Below are 19,886 nucleotides of genomic sequence, written 5' to 3'. Positions count from 1 at the left end.
CCCTGGGGGGGGGGGTAACTCCCCCAGCTGGGGGCTCCCAGACTGCTGACTTTGTGTTGAAATGACCTGTTCCCATCTGAGAGCCCCAGCCTGGAGGCTGGACTGTGGGATGGGCTTTCTCATGCTGCTGGAGGGCTGCATGATTTAGCAGAAGACTTGAGCCTGGGGGGATGCCTCTCACTCCCACCACAGGCAACCCTTGTCCATCTAGTCCTAGGGATGGATCTGGTTTTTCCCAGATATGCCTTGGGAGAGCTGAGGATGCTGCAGGGGGTTAAAGACGGGTGTCCACAGGCACAGCAGTGGCTGTCAAAGTCAGGCCACCCTGAGGGTGTGCAGATCAGCCCCGACAGAGCCTGGTGCAGTGGGACTGATTTCTTTGCTCAAAGGGCATGAGGATGATGAGGCTGGAAGTCTTCACAGCACATTGGGGCTGGCTATTGGCAGATGAGGGGCAGGGACAGAGGAAATGCAAAGGCTCAGACAGGGCTGCTCTTCCATCCCGAAACAAATGTTGTGTTGAGGCCAAATCAAATGTTAAGTTATGTAAGGGAACAGACAGGGAGCCCCTTTTCTGTAAACACTCCTCACTCCTAAGGACTTTGTAATGTTATCGCTCATGGGACAATATTTACAGAACACGTATATTCACAAGCCTCTATTCTGTGCAGGTGCTGTGTCCGACGATGGTTCACAGTGTGGGAGACACTGCTGTGGCCCCCGACCTGCCTCCGGGCACTCACCATTCTGCCAAGGGCTTCTTGCTGCAAGGCTTTCTCCAGCTTGATGGGGGCGGGGGTTAAAGTCCCCCCAGAAGGAGCCGTTAACCATTGAGGACTGGGAGTGGCTGGATAAATAACCAGGTCCTCACCCCTCAGCTGGGACGTCTCTGGGGTGTGTTCTATACAGTTTCACAGCATCCCCAGAGACACCGAGCCCTGTGTGCCCACACCAGTCACAGGCTTGATGTTGGTCCCCTTATTGGCTCTTGCTCATCCCACTTCTCCACCAATGTTTCTTATGATTATCCCCCAAATGAATGATTGAACAAACCCTACTGCCAGGATCTGCTTCTGGAAAAAGATAAACAGTGAACAGGATAAAGGAGGTCCCTGCCCCTGGACAGGCCATTGAGGGCAGCTGGGTCTTCACTGGACCTATGTGTCATTCTAGGCTGCTTGCCCAGCTTAGCACTGTATATCGGGCACTCCACAAACACCGGTGAATGAATGAATGAATGACTGAATGAATGAATGAATGAATTTCCTCCCTAAAACCCAGAGGAAGGAGTGATTGTCCTAAAGGAGTATACCCATGTTCAGAAAGGTTAGACGGCCCAGCCCTGGTCAAGTAGGACTCATTGGTAGCAGTTGCCAGCCAGAAGCTGGGATTCTTGACTTTCATTTGAAGCCGGGTCTTACTGCTGGAAAATGACTGAGTGTTCGAGAGTTAATCCAGGTTAATTCCTGTTGATTAATCATTAATGGGCTAAGGAACCGCCAAGATTAAAAATAGGAATGAACCCAATCCCTCTTTATTCCCCATGAAGGCTTGTATTTTTCACATCTTTCTAACAACAGCTAGTACAGTACTAGTGACAAATGGGGACAGGGAAGATTGAAAATGGTCCAAGAAATAGATGTTAGGCACGAGATTCTGCAGCAACGGGAGCTAGAGAAGTGATGTGGGGCAGTCTAGGCAGCCTTTGGTCGCTCAGAATCCAAAATTCCAAAGAAGCTGGCTTTGGCTCAAGTTCAAAGGGTTGGCTTTAAGAGACGCTGACATAATGGTTAAAAATCAAGCCTAAAATTATTTTAATTTAAAGACTTGACTATTTATGAAGGCTGAGTGTTGGCTGATATTGGGGAGAAAGTCAGGGAATGAGGAAGTACCAGTTGCTCCCTTTTGTGGGACACGGATGAGTTTTCTTAGGTCACAACCTCTCACCTTCCCCATCGCATGGAATAAAACGCCACAGAGTGGATTGTAATTATTGCTCTGCCGGCTGTGATTTGGTTGAGTATCTTAAATAGACCGTGCCTCAGTTGTACCCTCCCTAACAACGAGGGCGATGACATCCGCTTCAATTCCTCGTGCACCTTCTGGCTCTTCCACCCCAATTCCTCCATTTACTCAAGGAAATTCCTTCTGGCGCTGATTGCAATCTCTTTGATGATAAGAACTTGCTCTCCCTGGGCTGACCCCCAGCAGAGCTTGTCCTCATACCCGGCGGCCCGAGGGGGCGCTGCTTCGGGGGAAGTTACTTGGGTTTAAATAAAGCAGCTTCCTTGGCTGTTCGCGGTTGCGCAACCCTGTTCAGCCACCGCCATGTCAGCCCAGCGGTATCCAGAGGCGCAGGCCCGGGGCCGCCGGGACCCGAACCTTCTGCTTCCCGCCTAGGCAGAGCCGGATCCTAGTCAGAGACTGCTGGGAGCGACGCGGGCCCAGAGTGGGCGGAGCTGGCCGGAGACCCCCCCTCGGTGGGCGGGGCGTTCCTGCTCCGCTCCGCCCCGCGCACGGCCGAGCGCCGCGCCGCTCGGCCCCGCCCCTCCCCGGCCCTGCCCCCTTCACCTCCCCGCAGCTTCTCCCCTCTCCCATTGGCCGAGGTGGAGACCCTCCTCTCTGCCCAATGGCCGCCGCCGCGGCTCGGCCACCCGCGTCCTGACTGGCCAGCGACCGGCAGAGTGGCGGGGTGCGGACCAATGGGAAGAGGCGGCTCGATGAATGGCTGGCCCGGGTGGGGAAGGCAGGAGGCGGCGATCCCGGCGGAGGGGGCCGTTCGCCAGCTCCGAGGCAGAAAGTGCCACGACTCCACACGCGCGCACGCAGCCAGCGAGCGGCCGGAGCGGACGGCAGACGGGGCGGGCGGCGTCAGGGTCGCAGCGTCTACAGCTGCTCGGGGGCGGTTTCTTGGCGGAGGCTTGGCCGGCTCCTCTCTCCCGGCTCCGCGGCGGCGGCGAAGGCGGCGTCTCCTGCCCTCTCGCTTTCCTTCTCGCGTCTCTGGCTGCAGGTAAGAAACTTGGCCGGGCCCTGCAGCGGCCGCGCGCGGGCCGGGCTGTCGGGGGGCCGGGGCCGGCCGCGCTGCGCCGCGAGTGACACGTCTCCTCGGCGGCCCCTCCCCCGGCCCGCCCGCCGCCCGCCGCCGCGGCCGTGCACCATCGGGGTCGGGGTCGGACTCGGGGCGGGGGGTGCCGGGCAAGCGCCGTGCAGGGGCGTAGGCAGGGCGCGCCCCGTGGTGTGGACCCCGCGGCCCTCGCCGTCGGGGTACCTGCGGCGGCCGGCGGGCGCGACGTGGCGACCGCTCGCTGCCTCCCTCCCTCCCTTCCTCCCGACAGGGCCGTCGGGCCGACCAGCGCGCTCCGAAGTTGGGCGAAGAAAGTTGGCGGCGGGGCGGGGCGGCGCACAGCTGGCGGAGGAAGGGGTTAAGTTTCGGGAAGCTGCCGGATGACGTTGCCAGGCTGGAGTCCGGGCCGGAGGGGTGGGGGTGCGGGCGGAAGGCGGCGGAGGCCGGCCGAGGGGAGGAGGGCGGGATTGAATGGGGGCCCACGGGCCGAGCGCGCCGGTCCCAGGCCGCGGCCCACTGGCGCTTCGCGGGGCTGGGACGGCCCCCGACGGGGCGGGCCGGGGCCGCAGGGCTCGCGGCGCAGGGACCGGGTCTGTCTATGGCACGGACGTCGGGCGGCCGCGGTGGCAACTTCCCGGAGTGCGGGAGGCGGCTCCCTGCTCCCCCTGGCGGCGGGGCCGGGGCCACCGTTTCCCCGGCTGGGCTGCGCGGAGCCTGGCTCGAGGGCTCCCGGCGGGGGGACGAGGGCGCCCGGGGCCCGGCCGGCCCCGCCCGCGGCCACGATGAATGAGCCGGCAGTGCCAGCCCCGGGCGGAAGCGGACACCTCCGGGCCGGCCAAGCGCGCTGGCACCCGGCCTGGTGCCCGCCCCGGCCCGCCTGGCCCTCCCGCTGCGCCCTGATTAGGGGAGGCAGGCCGCGGTCTGCGCTTCCAGTGGGGCGCCCGCAATGCTTCAGGGACCCCTCCCCGAATGATAAGTCGCGAGTTTTAGCTCTAGAGTGTCCCGGCTGGCGAGGGTGACCCCGACCAAGTTGTTTCGTTCGGGGTCTCCATTTCCCCGTCTGCAAATCGGGGCTCCTGTTAGCTTCGATTTGCGAGAAAAGCTGTGGAGACCCAGCACTTGTAGGAAGGAGCCACAAGTGTTGGCTGTTCAGTTGGGATGCTTTTGTAGGGGTGTGCGGGACACGGGAGGAAGGTGGGGCCTGGCTCCGGCACTGCGGCGGGCGCGGGGCTGCAGAAGTTGCACAGCCAGGGTTCTACACCCCGGGCCACGTACTGGCCGCCTACTCGCAGGTTCCATAGCCCCTCTGAACCCTAGTTTCTTATCTGTGGCCTGGAGACAGTACCACCCACTCACAGGGTCGGGAGCCACGCCGGGAAGTGCTGGGACCTTGTACAAACAGAAGGCAATTTGGCAATTACTCTGGGAGGTCAGAGGTTAGGAGAGACTGGGAAGCACCAAGGAAATGAAACTCTGAGGGACCTGAGGAGCCTCCCACGTCACTGCTCAGCTATTCACTCTGCGTGCTGGAACCTTCAGGGTAGGGGCCATCTGGATGGCATTTTCAGGAATTTGGAGAAATGGGCCTGGTAGGGCCTCCTATCTCACATTAGATACCTCTTCAGAACTGGGTGTCCCTAGAGACCCAGGACGTCTGTCTGGCACTCCCAGGAAGAACAACTGCGAATGTTACCCCGCCCTGTGCAGCTGGTGGGCATTCTCCCACTGCCCCTGCCTCCCTCCTCACACTCCTTGTTTAACTTCCTGTTAATCCGACACCTAGAGAAATCTGTGACCCTGCCGCATGTCACTTACTGTGTGATGTCTTGACTCGTTTATGAACTTGCCAAAGGTCACTCCCACTATGATCTGCCAACCTCTTTCCCTTCCAGAAAGAAGCTTCCGGTTCTGAGGTCCTGGAGGTGCCATTTCCCTCTCTGTTGAAGCAAAGGCCGGGGCAGACCTCCTAGTAGGTGAAGTTTTCCTTTTACATGGAGCACCGCAAAGCCGGCTTGCAGGGATCTTGCGCCAGTGGAGGCCTGGAGGAGGCTAAGGTTGGGGGAGGGGAAACCAGAAAGGGATCTTGGGGTTTAGAAGCAGAGGGTTTAGAGCTCTAGGCACTATAACAACTCTTACCTTTCATACTTAGAAATCTGCCTCTGAACATTTACAGAGAGATTAAGAAGTCACAGTGGTATCGTGGTGCATGAATATTTTTTGGTGATGGGAGAGTTTTAAATAAATCTTAAATCAAGTCACATTTGAGCAATTATGCTCTTTAATGAAATGAGCCCTAACTCAACAGGCTGCAATAATTACATAGCAGCAAACTCAGTTTAAATGGTTGAATGCCAGTGATTGGAGTATTGGTTTATTATGTAGCAGGGACACCTTTTAAAAGTGTCGGGACCCCAGACTCTTCTTGTCTTTTTAGCCCTGGGAATTTTAACTAATAGATGAATGACACATAGAGGATCAACAGTTCTGTTGAGACAGCAAGTTTTTCTTTGCTAAAATCTTGTTTCAGGAGAAACAAAAATAATGGTCAAGTCAGAATGATGAAGGCAGGGACTGTGCTGTCCGTATGTGCATGCTGGGCCTGCAGTGGTTAAGGCCTGGCCTATAACATCATAAATATTGGTTACACTACGCGGACAGCACCCCCCATACCTGTTAAACTATTCCCAGCTGTCTCATTGGATAAATGAAGCTGAGCCCAACTTGGTTTTTAAGGTTCACTTTTTAGAATCAGATTCCACAACTGTGGTTTACATTTAGACCTTAAAATAACCCTGTTCTAGAGGGTGGGAATGGTTGTCACCCATTCAGTGGATGAGAACGTAGAGGTCCAGCTGGTCAGAAGGTTGTCAGGCCAGTTCCTGTTGTCCAGTTGCTAGGTGATGCGGGCCCGGCCTTCCAAATGTTCCCTCCTGGCCATATACCTCCACCTTCCTGGGGCAGTAATTACCCAAGGGAGGACACAGAACGTGAAGATCAAAATTAAGAGCTTCAGTGGCAGGAAGGTGGGGAGGCATTTTGAAAATCTGGCAGTGCTGAAGGTATCTTTCATTTCATTTTTTTCACCAAGGGTCTCCTGTGTGGTGGGCCTTCAAACACTGCAAGTGAGACCTAGTTCTTGCCTGAAAAAGCCACTGTCTAGAACTGTGTTGTCCAATACGGTAGCCACAAGTAGCAATTTAAGTTTAAAACAGTTCAAATTAAGTAAAATTAAAAATTCAATTTCTGAGTCAAATTAGCCACATTTCAGGTGCTCGGTAGTCACAAGTTGGTCAGCGTGGCTGTAGATGGTTTCCACCATCACAGAAAGTTCTGGACAGCGCTGATGTAGAGGCAGCTGCTGTTCTCTAAACATTCATGTCCCTGTTCCTCTTGATCATGTGGTAATATGTTGAACCACATGAAATTGCCCATTCTGTAGGTCAAAACCAGTTGACTAGTGGCAGTTGATACACTTCACCTGATAAGATCTCACCCTGAGAAAGCATTAGTCCCGCCTCTTTGTGTGCATTGTAAACTGCATTCCAAGAAAAAGGAGTGGGAGGGGGGCCACACAGATAGTGGCCCTGTCCTGGAGAGATTTTTTACCCAATTCCCTCAGCATCAAAATGGTGACTTGTAACAAAGACAGAAAATAAACAGATATTAGGTAGAAAGTGATGGCTTGTAAGGGAAGGTAAATATTTAATTTTAAGTGACAGTGCCTAGGCAAGGAGGCACTCTCACTTAGCATATAGAAAATTAGTTCAGGGGCCTCCTAGGAGACTTTTCTTAGGCAGACAAATTCTGGCCAAGTCTCCTGAAGCAGACAACCAGACTCCCCCCAAAACCAGACATATCTGTGTGTCCTTTATGTGCATTCAGTAACATATGTCTTCCACCTGTCAACAATGGGCAGCAACTTTAACTTATCAAGAACATTTTGTGATTGCTAACTTAGATTTTTTTGGCAAGACTAGAATACCTGCCCAGTCCCGAAACCTTTTCAGTTCCAAAGTATTGGAGTTCCAATGTTCTTGGGTGGCATAAATTGGTTCCTACACCGGTGACTATTTACACAGCTCTGTTATTCTCCATATGACTTTTTTTCTTTTTCTTTTTTCTTTTTTTTTTTTTTTTTGAGACAAAGTTTCGCTCTTGTTGCCCAGGCTGGAGTCCAATGGCGTGATCTCGGTTTACCGCAACCTCTACCTCCCGGGTTCAAGCGATTCTTCTGCCTCAGCCTCCCAAGTAGCTGGGATTACAGGCATGCGCCACCACGCCTGGCTAATTTTGTATTTTTAGTAGAGATGGGGTTTCACCATGTTGGTCAGGCTGGTCTAGAAGTCCTGACCTCAGGTGATCTGCCCTCCTCAGCCTCCCAAAGTGCTGGGATTATAGGCATGAACCACCGTGCCCGGCCTCCATGTAACTTTGAAAGGATCATTGGGCAGTACTGGGGAATAATTTTTGAATTCTTGGTTGTACTTGTGGGCTCATCTTAGTATTAGTACTCTGTAAAGAATAACATAAAACCAAAGTTTAACTTTAAAGGAAGAAGCTGAATGATGGACAGCTACTTGATCTGTTTCTGGTCAGAAAGGAGGCCCACTAAGACTACTGGAAGTTACAGACTATTTATAGTGATAATGAATATCATCTGCTGACTCAAAAGTTGGAATAAAAGACCATCTTGAATTCAAATCTTTAATTCTGTCTCCCGGGCAAGGTATAAGCAAACAAGGTCTGTTAGGCTGTCTTGAGAGGAATTCCAAACTGGTGCCCTGTGTGAACTGGACTTGGCCTTCACGTGGAATTTGTTTCACTGACCTCATGTTATTAGGCAATTGAGTCACCTTTTAAAAATGGAATTTTTTTTTTTTTCCACTAAAATCTAGATTTTTTGGGCCGGGCACAGTGGCTAATCCCTTTGGGAGGCCAAGGCGGGTAGATTGCTTGAGCCCAGGAATTTGAGACCAGCCTGGGCAACATGGCAAAACCCCATCTCTATAAAGAATGCAAAAACTAGCCAGGCATGGTGGCATGTGCCTGTAGTCCTGGCTACTCAGGTGGCTGAGGCGGGAGGATCATTTGAACCTGGAAGGTGGAGGTTGCAGTGAGCCAAGATCACACTACTACACTCCAGCCTAGGCAACAGAGTGAGACTCTGTCTCATAATAAAAAACAAAAACAAAATCTAGATTTTTGGGTTCTCTAGGGGAAAATGGGAATTTCTGGCTACACCAGGTTGACTTTCTTGTGTGGCGACTGTGGTTGTCCTCTCTGGGCGGGGCCTGTGCTCTCAGTGCCCAGCATCCTACCCCAATTTATATTACATGCTTGGGTACTGGCAGTCCCTCAGGGTGCTGGGGGCTGTCCGGTGTGACCGGACTAGTCATCAGCATGTCCCATGGAGCTGCTGTGTGGAGCAGTGGGAGAAGCACTGGTTGGGTGTTCTAATCCCTGGAATAAGTGAGTGACTTTGGACATGACTTCTCCTCCCTGGGCTTCAGTTTCCTCTTCCTATAAAATGAAACTAGGCCAGCTAGCTCCACCTTTCAGGCCACAAACCTCGGTTTATACTTAACTCGTCGCTGTCTCATACCTGTACCCTGTACACAGCAGGTTCCATCAGCTCTACCTTCCAGACAGAGCCAGAGTGACCATTCTCACCACTTCTGCCTTCTCCCTGGTCCAAACAGCTCTTACCTTTTGATTTTTTATTTCTGAGAGGGTCTCGTTCTATCACCCAGGCTGGAGTACAGTGGTGCAATCACTGCCCACTGCAGTTACAACGTTGCAGGCTCAGTTAATCCTCCTGCCTCAGCCTCCTGGGTAACTGGTACCACAAGTGCACGCTACCACACCCAGTGAATTTTTAAGTTTTTTTGTAGAAATGGTGTCTCGCCACGTTGCCCAGGCTAGTCTTGAACTCCTGGGCTGAAGGAGTCCTCCTGCCTTGGCCTCCCAAAGTGCCAGGATTGTAGGCGTGAGCCAGCATGCCCAGCCTGCTCTCACCTCTGCACTGGGTTATTTCTCCAGCCTCCGGTGGGCTCTCTGCCTTTGCCTGTACCCCCTGCCTTCTAGTCTGTTGCCAGAGCAGACCATGTCACTCCTCTGTTCAAGACCCTCCTTGGTCGAGGTCTCCAGTGGCCTCTCAGGGCACTTTTGCTCTGGCTTCACTCCTGCCATCTCCCTGTCCTCTGCCGCAGCCACGGTGGCCTCTGTTCCTCAGGCGTGCTTCTGCCTTAGGGCCTTTGCGTCTACTTTGGCATATCCCTAAGAGCTTTTCCTTAGATGGCACATGGCTGGCTCCCTCGTCTCCTTCAGGCCTGTTGGCTACCCTGTGTGGAGTGTCAGCCTCTGATGCTCCCCCACCCCCACTCCCTGCCCCCCTTCTCTGCATCACTTTCTCTTCATCACCCCCGGACATGTCCCGTATTTGACTGACTTTGTCATCTCCCCCTCTGAAGCGTAAGCTCTACCAGTGCAGGGATGTAGCTTTTGTTTCCTAAGGTATATCCAGTGTCAAGGGCAGTGACTAGCACGCAGTAGGTGCCCATTCTTGCTGAGCTAATGGAGATGATTTTGTAGTGCTGGTGTTCTGTGAGTGTATCATGTAGCCTGAAGGAGTCTGGATTCCTAGAGCATCACATATAAACACAAAAACATATTCCAGAGCCAAATGCAAGTGAAGTTTGGATTACCTCCAGCCTGCCTCCAGTTCAGAAATTGACAGTCACATGCAGAGGGCACTGTTAATGTGGACATCCTGCCCTGCCAGCGGAGGCTGGGGTTTGAAGTAAACCTTAGGAGACGATGTGGATGTTGGCTCTCTCTTGGGAGCCCTCAGTCTCCAGCCTGGTTAGATTCATCCCAGTGTCTCTGGGAGTCCATCATGCATGGCACCTTGACAGAACCGGGCCCTTCCCAGGTGCTTGCACCAGTTCTGGGGAGGAGACTTGGCTGTGAGCATCCTTTAATTCCTTGTATAACCAACGTGTGTGAGGTGGGCCTTGCAGAGTCACTGAGCATTTCAGTGACGACACACTCACCGGGAAACAGAACGTTTGTTTTGGGTGTGAACAGTGTGCTGGCTTGCTCTGAAAATAGGTAGATTTTGTGTTTAGTGGGCAAAAATTTTCCTTAGGGGGAGAAGGGAGAATTCTTTTTTTTTGAGAGGGAGTCTCGCTCTGTCTCCCAGGCTGGAGTGCAGTGGCGCATCTCAGCTCACTGCAAGCTCTGCCCTCAGGTTCACGCCATTCTCCTGCCTCAGCCTCCTGCTGGACTACAGGCGCCCACCACCACGCCCAGCTAATTTTTTGTATTTTTTTTTTAGTAGAGACGGGGTTTCACCATGTTAGCCAGGATGGTCTCGATCTCCTGACCTCGTGATCCACCCGCCTCAGCCTCCCAAAGTGCTGGGATTACAGGCGTGAGCCACCGAGCCCGGCCGGGAGAATTCTTATAGTTGGCATTACATTTTCTTTTCTCTTGGTCAGTCCTCATCATGCTAGGAAGTGAGGGAGGGGACAAGGTTCCTCTCCTGCCTCGCCTCATGGTGTTTTTCTTTTCTCAGAGGAATTTTGTGTGGCAGTCCGCTAAGTAGGAGGAGCAATGGCTGAGGCAGGGTGGTCTGGTTGGGAAGAGGCAGTACTACGTCCAGCCCCATCCTTTGTTTCTCCTCTTCTCTCCTGTTGATTTTAGGTGAAGAAGAGTAGATACCAGATTTCTAGCCCTTTCTAACGAGAATGTCTGACCTACTCATTTTACTTGGAAAGGTGAAAGACCCTTGTTCAAACCCAGGTGGTGTGTTTTTTTGAAGTTCTCATTCAGTGATTAAAGTGTGCGACTCAACTGCATTAAATTGGTTTTTAATTAAGTCTGATCCTGAATAGGAATTAGATGTAGCTTTAGTTTTATGAATACATTTTTATTTCCTTGGTAGTTCTAGGTATTTGTAGTAATTAGAAAGGAAAGTCTTAATTTTCAGAATAGTAATCACAGTGATTGAGGGGAGGAAGGAGTCAATGCTGAAGAATAAATGAATTATTGAGACTCTTAATGAAAAGTCTTATTGGTGATGTGTCAAAGGACTCTTAAAAGGTCAACTTTAGCCACTGCTCTGAAGCTCAGTTAGTCTTTTCCATCTTAAGTCATATCCCTTTTAAGTTGGAAGATCTGGAGACTTATTCTGTACAGTTTGATTTTAAAAAGACTGCAGGTAGGCCGGGCATGGTGGCTCAGCCTGTAGTCCCAGCACTTTGTTAGGCTAAGGCGGGCAGATCACCTGAGGTCAGGAGTTCGAGGCCAGCCTGGCCAACATGGTGAAACCCTGTCTCTACTAAAAATACAAAAACTAGCTGGGCATGGTGGCACATGCCTGTAATCCCAGCTACTCGGGAGGCTGAGGCAGGAGAATCGCTTGAACCCGGGAGGCGGAGGTTGCAGTGAGCCGAGATCGCACCACTGCACTCCAGCCTGGGCAACAGAGTGAGACTCCATCTCAAAAAAAAAAAAAAAAAGCAAGACTTCAGGACAGCAAGGTGGCATGGCCACAGGACCATAAAGGGCTGTGGGTCCCACTGAGTCACTGCCCTGTGAGGTCAGGAGGTGACTGCCTGCCTTGACCCTGGCCTCAGTTACTTCCTGTCTGTGAAGGGAGCGATCCTGTGTGGGTGTGAGCACTGGGAAGTGGCAGTAGTAACAGGGCTCCGTAACAGATTCTTCAGGCCTTAAAGATGCTCCTCCTCCAGGATCTGTGGGGCACGTTTTTCAAGGAAATATGACACACATTTTAAACTCTTTATTAAAGTAAAATATGTACAGAAAAATGCACGATCATGAGTCTACACAATAAGTATCCACAAGCTACACACGCTTGTTTAACCAGCAGATCAAGAAATAGATTATTCCTGACCTCCCCCACCTCCCTTTGTGCCCCCCTTCCAGCTGCTGCCCATCGTGGGCAGGGAATACCTGCTCTCTTCTCAATAATACCAGTGATTGATTTTGCTTGTGTTTGAACTTGATGTAAATGGACTCAAACGGCATATGCTCTTTTGTGTCTTTCACTCAATGTTACGTGTAAGACTTGGCAGATTGTTGGGGTAATTGTAGTTTGTTCATTCTCATTGTTCACTATTCCAGCATGTGAATATATGAGTTTATTCACATTACTGTAGGTGGGTACTGGGAGAGTTTCCAGTTTGGGGCTATTAATGCCGCAGACTTTTGGTGAATGTCTATACACATTTCCGTTGGGTCTGTATACCTAGGAGTGGAATTGCAGGACCAGAAGGAGGTAGGTGCTCGGCTTTAAAAGAAAGTGCCAGACTTTTTGTCTGAAGTGCTTGTACTAATTTATACTCCCACCAACAGTATATGAATGCGACCTTGGAATATATTATAAAGTGGCTGATTCTAAAAGGGAACCAAAGTGAATTTTGAGTTACCGTTGATAAGAAATAAGCAATGACTCACTCAGGCTGAAGTTCTCCGCTGTCACAGAGATAGGATGTTTGGCTGGCAGAATTCGTTAATCAAAGGTGGGCCTTGGGAAAAGGGCTTGTGAGAGGGTCAGATTTTATTGCCGATGAGCAGGTGATATTTCCTAATATAAACCTGAGTGGAAATGCAGCTCTTCTCGAAGGAGTTAATGGAAGGGAATTCAGCGAAGCTCATATCTCGAGATTGAATTCTTCATCAGAACTCTTCCCCCACAGAGTGAATTTCTGAAAAACAAAAGAACCAATAGTTGGGTACCAGACCTCATTTAGCTCTGGCCCATGCATTTCTAATTAGAAGCTCTGCCCACCTCCAGGGGTTGGCGGTGTCGGGATACTCCTGCAGGAGCCCTTCCTCCCTGGCCCACCTAGTAATGAAGGATGGTATATCCAGGTCCAGAGTTGGTAGTAGTCTCCCTGGCACAGCCAGCCTCCTGGCACATGGCAGCCACATGCTCCCTTTTCTTTGAAGAGCATGGTTGGCTGGAATTTGGTTTGGCTGTTGGGGGCGACAACACTGGGTTTCTGGTGATAGAATAAGCTGGGTGGCCTGAACCAGTCTTCTAGCTTGCTGGATGGCCTGGACAAGAGGTAAATGACATTAAAAATACCATCTGACAAGCCTAGAATGGAAGACACTGAGGCAGGCGGTGAAAGGAGTGACCCAAGAGGACAAGGACAACCTGGGGGGCCTTTGGAAAAATGGGCAAACTCTTAAGTTCTGATACCATCTCCAGGCACAGGGGGCAGAGATTAATGCTGGCAGCATGATAGGACACAGGCTCCCTGAGTTGGAACCACAAGGGGCCATGACACCTTCATGGAGAAGGGGAGTCAGAGGTAAGCCCATTCTCACCCTACAGGCAGGGTAGGGAGGGGCACATTCTGAGAAGTGGGTATCACAAGTTGTACCTCATGTGGATCCCATGACCTGAGTAGTGGGAAACTCCAAGCTGATTTGAAGATTCTTTATTTGAGAGTGGACCTGCACAGCTTGTGTTCCTGGGCCAGTCCAGGGGCGAGCAGGTCTTCGAAGGACTTCCCCTTTATCCTAGGCTCACTGAATCCCCAGGTGTAATGATCAAATCAAAGAGAATAGTCCATAGTTATGAACAACTAAATGCAAAGGATGAAAGCACTGAATGAGGACCAGCAGGAACAGATCTCAGAAAACATAAGATAATGGACTTGTTGACATAGATTTTAAAGGCCTTACTCAAACTAATAGGCAAGATTGAAAATACATATGAGGAAGAGGAAACTATACAATGACCTAGCAAATTTGAAAAAGGAACCAGGAACCACTTGTAGATATGAAAAGTTCATGTCTTTATAATAAAAATCTAACAGGTGGGTTTACTAGCAGATTACATAAAACTGAAGAGAGTGAATGACCTGGAAAGTAGAGAAGAAGAAATATAATTTAGGGAACCACATAGATGAATAATTTGTAAGACCAATTAAGATTCAGAAAGAGTAGATTCAGAAGTGTGTCTAATTGGGGTTCCAGGAGAGGAGTGAGGACAGAGCCAGTACTTGAAGAGCTAATGACTGAGAATTTTGTGGAATGCGTAAGACACCCAACCAGAACCCAAGCAGGGTAAATAAAAATAAATCCACGTGTAGACATTTAGTGATATAGCAACTCGAGGGAAAAATACAACAGTGAGAGTGAAAAGATTGTTTTAAGACAAAAACCCAAGATAGCTACTGACAAATCTTTGCTAAAGGAACTTCTCAAGGATATTCTTGGAAGGAAGGTGATGGCAAGTGGAAAAAGAGAGACATAACAAGCAATGATGAGTAAAGAAAGTGGTAAATATTTGGACAGTTCTAAATACATGTAAAAGAATAATGTTGGAGAGGCTGGAACAAGGATAAGATTAAATACATGAAAACAGTAACATCTAAGTTGGAAGGGATAATAGAATTAATTTAGGGGGGTAAAGATTTGGTTAACTTTGAATTTTGTGAGTGCTGTGTGTTACAGTTTTTTTTTTTTTTTAAAGGTAATTGCTAAAGAGTAGAGACAATGAAAAAAAAAGAAAATCCTACACTACTCATTTTGATGCCAGCCAACCTTGTTACAAAACTTGACAAGAATGGTAGGAGCAAAGAAAACCATCAGTCAGATCTCATACCTGACAAGATAAACCAAATCCAGCAGTATGTATGACTAAATCATTTTATCCTAGGAATTCAAACTTGGTTTAACGTTTAAAAATAAGTTTATATTCACCTTCCACACCTACGGGTTATAGGAGTAGAACAGTATGATTATCTTAATAGATAACAGATAAAGTATTTGATAAAATTCAACGTCTATTTATGTAAACTAGGAATAAGAAAGCAACCTCTTTGACCTGATAAAGGATGTCTACAAAAAGGCTTTAGCAAATCTCACACTAAAGAGAGACACCTAAATCTTTCCCTTTGATATGAGAAAAACAGAATACTTGCTGTCATTCCTTCTCTTTAGCGCTGTGTTGAAGGTGCTGCCCTGTGCAAAAATTCAAGAAAAATTAAGCAGATGATAGGAAATTGGGAAGAAAGGAACAAAACTGTGATTCATATGCTTATATATGTAGAATTTTTTTTTTTAATAGGCAGATGTGTTACTAGAATTAGGCAAGTTGCTGTGGGGGAAAAAATCACCCTACTGGAATCAGTTACGTTTCCGTATACCAGCAACAAGCAGAAAACGAAACTTCAGATCTACCATTTGTAAGAGTGTGAAAACTATGAAAAACTAAGAAGTAACTCTGAAAACGTGTAAGACTCCATGGTGTGTATTATTTTCCATCTGGATACTTGGGTTCTGTTTAGATTTGATCCTTATAATCGTATACATTAGCACATATGATCCTAATATGATATTGAGTAGACGATTGATTAATCACTTACCATATTTGATGTGGTGAAGTTTGATTTGATACAGTATAGATGAGAGTGACCTCTGCTTTGGGGAGACAAATGTTTACCGCAGTAAGAACTCCCTTGTGGGCTAGCACATCTTAACTGTTCATGTCCATTTTGAGACATCAGTTCTTGATTCCTACCGCATAGGCATGCTGTCTTCCTTAATAAGGTGAAGCCTGTAGGCTTCTTGGAAGTTCGCAGAAGATTTAGGTCTGTTTTAAATACCTACTTTCCAAAGACTGTTACTTGGAGAGTCACCAAAAATTGTCAATTCTTTATTTTTTCCCCCCTCAGGCATAGAAATTGAATCTGAAATGGCTGGTGAATAAGCAAAGGCTTATAATAGAGTATATTTCTATTTTTAGTGTTTCAACTCTTCTTTAAAATGAGTAACATTGTTTCTTTAAAATAGGAAGTCCATTATATGTATCCTCTTAGAAATGAAATAAATTTTTTCAGACTCTTTGTTACTGCATTTTCTCTTAGTTTCTTTGGGTTAAAAAAAAATCAGAGATTACACTAAAATTTTAGGTCAACTGATCTGAAACCCACTTCTCCAACACTTAGAAACATTACATAGTTAGTAAGGAGTCTTTAAAATGCATAGTAGTGCATTCACAAGGTAGGGAAAGAGATGACCAGAGTTCATAAGCCAAGGTTGCAGCGAGTGACTGGGACCTGCAGTGAGCTGACCCTGGGACAGGGGTAGGGGTGCGGTATTATCGGTCGAAGTCATCTGAGTCTTTGGCTTTAATGTCCAGGGGGAATGGGATTTTGTCTGAGACCGGGAATGGGAACTGAGCCTTCTCTCACATCTCCCTGTAAGACTTGAACCCTTGAAGGGCTATACCCTCCATGGGAGGACAGACTAGAAAGAACACCTGCCCAGTAGTAGCAAGGGGAGATGACAGGTAAGAATTTATCTGTTTTGTCCTGGGCAAGGGAGACACAGTCTCCTGATAATTTGTAAGAGGAGACCATGCCTCTTGTAAAAGTTAGTCCCTGGCTGGTCTTCCCTGAGGGCCTAGTTGAAGCAAAGATAAAACAGCTCATTAGAGGCAGGCCCACAACTCAGCCCATTAAGGGTTACCAGTGATAAAGCCCCACCAAAGATATAATATAAAATCACTATTAAAGGTAGAAAAGAAGACAATGAAAAATAGAAAAGCCAGTCAGACTTAAAAAACAAATCGAATAACTCGAAGGACTGATTATAGAGCTGGTGAGATTCAGCTGAAGACTGGAGTGTAGGTCTAACGAGTTCTCCAAATGGTAGCACAAAGAGATTGAGGTCTAAGTAGGAGCTCTACCAGGAAGGAATAGGGAGCAGACCATTTTCAAAGAACTGAGTGGCCAAGGATTTTCCAGAATTGAAGAATAACATAACTCCTCACACTCAGCACAGTGAGCCTGAATAAGTTAAATATACACTTTAAAACATTTTGCTGAATCCTTAGAACCCCAGAAATGGATCTTAAAAGTAATGAGAGATTAAAAAGATACTATAAAGGAATGACAAATAGAATGACAGTGTGTTTCTAAACATCTTATCAGGAAAAGGCCGGAAGACAAGTGAAATAACATCTTCAACATGGTGAGAGAAAACTGTCAGCATGGAATTCTGTCCTCAGTTAATCCATGAAGGTGAAGTAAATTTTCTCAGGGCTTTAAGGACTGAGAAAATTTATGAAGGAGAGATCCTTGCTGAAAGAACTACTCAAGGGTGTACTTTGGCAAGACCCTAAAAAAAGGAATGAGATGCAAGTAGCAGTGATGAGCAGATGGCCAGCATTTGGGTAAACAAGCAAGTATCAGCTGTCCGGAACCAAACAACACTGACCAGTCCAGATGTGTGTGTGATGGGGGCTCATGTCACGGGGAAGGGCAGCAGACCTAAGACCTTGTAGGTGATTTGACCACTGTGGAGGCAGCTGGAGACATTCATGAAATTCGGTCATGTATGGATGTTAGGAAGATGTGTTAGCATCACAGCTTGTAGGATGAAGCCATAACAGTACTTAGGGGGAAATTTATTGCCTTAAATATTTGCTGCAAGAAAAGAGAAAGGACTGAAAGTTGATAAATGGCCGTGTCAGGAAGTTAGAAAAGACAGAATAAACCAATGGAAGATGGAGGAAGGAATAATGAATATCAGTTTTATAGACTGGATCACAAACCCAGCAGCTGGTCCCAGAATCATCATTGAAATTGATGTTAAATTGTATTGAACTTGTTAAAAATCAGCACTCTAGCCACCGTTCCCCCTTTAAGAAAAGATCTCAGAACACTAATCCTGACGGTTTTATGGGCAAGTTCTTCCAGATCTACAAAGAACAGAGAACCCTGCCTTTACACAAGCTATCCCAAAGAATAGAGGAAAAGGAATGATTTTTAGTCTCATTCTATGAGACTCAAGAGACCCTAATACCAAGATCAGAGAACAGTCTGAGAATCACCTCTGATTTTTCTCATTTTAAAATACACATAGAAATCTCACATAAAAATGTGAACAAACCACATCTAGTGATGTGTTAGAAAGGAATCTCCATCAAGAAACATTTATACCATAGAAACTTTCTGTGAACCGGCATTATTAGACTGTGCATTACTGTAATTCCACATATTTCAGATTAAATGAGAAAATGTCAACTGGTAAAGAAAAAGCAATTGGTAAAATCTAATACTCAATTATATTGAAAAGATAACTAGGAATATAAGACATGCTACTTAACCTGAGGAAAGATTTCTGCCAGAAACCTGCAGTTGGTACGACACTGGTAGTAAAACATTAGAAGTAGTAACTTGCGAATGCTACAAGGCAGCTTATTGCACGGACTCTGCTCAGCACTGCATCAGAGTTCTCAGCCAGCTCTGTTAAGCCAAGAAAAAGAAATGAGATCATATGGTTTGGAAAGCAAGAAACAGTACTGTCTTTTTTTCCACAGCTTACTTTTTATTAAAAAAAATCGGAAAGAATCTACAAACTCCTAGATTTGACAAGAACATAGATGATAGCTGGGTAAATGATACATATGCAGAAATGAATTACTTTGCTGGTTGTCTGTAGCTGAGGAGTAGAAGAAGTAATTTACAGAAGATATTCTAACCATCAACAAAACAACATGTAAGACTTTTATGGAGAAAATCATTAAAATCTTATAGAAGTATGGAAGAAAACTTTTTTTTTTTAAGAGACAGGGTCTTGCTATGATGCTTAGGCTGGTATTCAGCTCCAAGGCTCACGTGATCTCCTGCCTCAGCCCCCCCAAGTAGCTCGGACTACAGACATGAACCACTGTGCTTGGCTTCGAAGAAAACATTTAAATCAGTGTGGTGCTCTAGCATACCATATTCATTGACAGATAGCTTCTATAGTTAGAAATATCAGTACTTCCTACTTTCATGTATAAACTCAGTGTGATTCAAATACAAATTCCAGTAGAAATTTTGTAGGGGATGCTTAAGCTGAAAATGTGGCATTGATGCAGGGCATAAATATAACAGTGGAACAAAGTATAGAGTCTAGAAACAGATCCACTGAATGGCACAGAGATGGCCATCTGAGTCTGTGGGGGAAGGAAAAGACCAGTCAGGAAATGGTGCTGGGTAATTAAACTGATGGGGAAAGTTTTATCGCTGTTTCCTGTCACATACCAAAGTAAATTCCTGGTGATTGAAAACCTGACTTTGAAATGCATTACCAAAGTCTTTTGAAGAAAATAACTTATAAACAGTAAAATGACTTCTGTCACAATGGTTGCCTCCAGGAAGCGACCCTGGGTGGCTGGCTTCAGGAGTATAAAGGAGATTTTTCACTCTGTATGGTAGACATGTCACACTACAATTTTGTGAGATAGCATAAATTTTTAAAACCGAAAAGCATAGGAGTATGGATAATAATTTGTGGTTCAGCTATGTAATATAGGAGTGAAAATAAATAAACCCCAGCCTGGCCAATATGGTGAAACCCCGTCTCTACTAAAAACTACAAAAATTAGCTGGGCGTGGTGGCACACACCTGTAATCCCAGCTACTCAGGAGGCTGAGGCACAAGAATGGCTTGAACCTGAGAGGCAGAGGTTGCAGTGAGCCAGGATCATGCCACTGAGCTCCAGCCTGAGCAACAGAGAGAGACTTTGTCTCAAAAAAAAACAAAAAGAATAAACCAAAGCTATGTGTATCTGTATGAATATTCTCACAAAGTTTAGTAAAAAAATGTTACCAAATAGCACCCAGAACAATGTCACTTACACAGCAATTACCAACACACAAAGCAACGGCTCTATTTTGTTTGTAGAGATACATGTAATAGAAGCAAAAGCAGGTGGAAGTGGTAAGTGACCCATTCAGGGTGTTGTCCCCCTCTGGAAGGGAGATGACATATATATACATATACACGT

The 19,886-nt window shown here is 47.5% G+C and overlaps 1 protein-coding gene across 5 annotated transcripts in view; it reads left to right on the top strand.

Moving 5' to 3' along the window:
- The first annotated feature begins 2,778 nt into the window (after positions 1-2,778).
- The window catches only part of RRBP1 (ribosome binding protein 1), a 68,785-nt gene continuing 51,677 nt past the window's right edge, over positions 2,779-19,886 (top strand). For 3 of the 5 annotated variants that reach the window (XM_054466514.2, XM_063659391.1, XM_063659390.1), the window contains exon 1: positions 2,802-3,010. The gene's annotated coding sequence lies outside the window, so the exon portion shown is untranslated. Of the gene's footprint in view, positions 3,011-19,886 lie in introns of all 5 variants that reach the window. The other 2 variants (XM_054466516.2, XM_054466515.2) reach the window with 2 other exon arrangements.

The sequence above is a fragment of the Pongo pygmaeus genome, chromosome 21 (assembly GCF_028885625.2).
Source record: "Pongo pygmaeus isolate AG05252 chromosome 21, NHGRI_mPonPyg2-v2.0_pri, whole genome shotgun sequence".
NCBI classification, from domain to species: Eukaryota; Metazoa; Chordata; class Mammalia; order Primates; family Hominidae; genus Pongo; species Pongo pygmaeus.
The sequence above is the reverse complement of the archived record's forward strand: the minus strand, read 5'-3'. Positions and strand labels throughout refer to the sequence as shown.